Source organism: Odontomachus brunneus, unplaced genomic scaffold, assembly GCF_010583005.1.
Source record: "Odontomachus brunneus isolate Ranch 3 - 2012 unplaced genomic scaffold, Obru_v1 Obru_scaffold_112, whole genome shotgun sequence".
Taxonomy (NCBI): Eukaryota; Metazoa; Arthropoda; class Insecta; order Hymenoptera; family Formicidae; genus Odontomachus; species Odontomachus brunneus.
Genome location: NW_022639562.1, coordinates 913327 through 914123, shown reverse-complemented (window position 1 = coordinate 914123; position 797 = coordinate 913327). Strand labels below are relative to the sequence as shown.

Here is a 797-nt window from a genome sequence, read left to right as displayed (position 1 = left end):
GATTCGTAATCAGCGACCCCAAAAACTCTCTAGATATCATCTTCAGATTATTTTATACTGTTAATTACTCAGAATTACATTTATTTAAAAAAAAATCGTTATTTTTAAATTAATTTATTTATAACGTTCAATTAATTAACAATAACATTTGTTTTCTTTTTTATTTCTATGAAGGGATGTTCTCTAATACATTTTATATGCTTTTTGTCATTAAAACTAATTAAATAGTGTTTCAAAAATGTAAAAAAGTGTACAGAAAAAGGTGTCACTCAGGAGTGACACTATGCCGCAAAGGGTTAATCATGATTCAGTCATTCAAAGCAAGATTCGAATATGAACTAGTCAGTTAAGGCAAGATAATCTGAGCATGATCCAGCCTTTCAAGGCAAGATTCGTATATGACTCAAGCCAAGGGAGGTTAGGCAACCCGAAAATTCTGAAAATTCTGAAAAAATTTGTGCAAGTAGAGCAGTTCATCCGTAACACAAAACTATTTTTTTTTCGTGCCATATTTTGGTTTGAAAGGGTGATATCACCCCTTGAAAAAAATGCAGATTTGTTTTTTTCGCGTAATAAGTCCAGAACGATGAGAGATATAAAAAAAAGTTTAAACAAAAGTTGCATCTCATTTTTATGTCTACAAAACTACGTACAGACAATTATCGAAAAATCCATTTTTTTCGAGTTACTCCTACCACCAACCCTTAAAATTAAGTTTTTGTACTATGTAATTTTATGCAAAAATACTTCTCCACAACCTCTTTTCATACATCATAATCAATATATATGTGTTCTAT

At 30.0% G+C, this 797-nt stretch overlaps 1 protein-coding gene across 11 annotated transcripts in view; it reads left to right on the top strand.

Moving 5' to 3' along the window:
- The window catches only part of LOC116849333 (protein unc-79 homolog), a 736358-nt gene that overhangs the window by 150143 nt on the left and 585418 nt on the right, over positions 1-797 (top strand). The window lies entirely within an intron of this gene.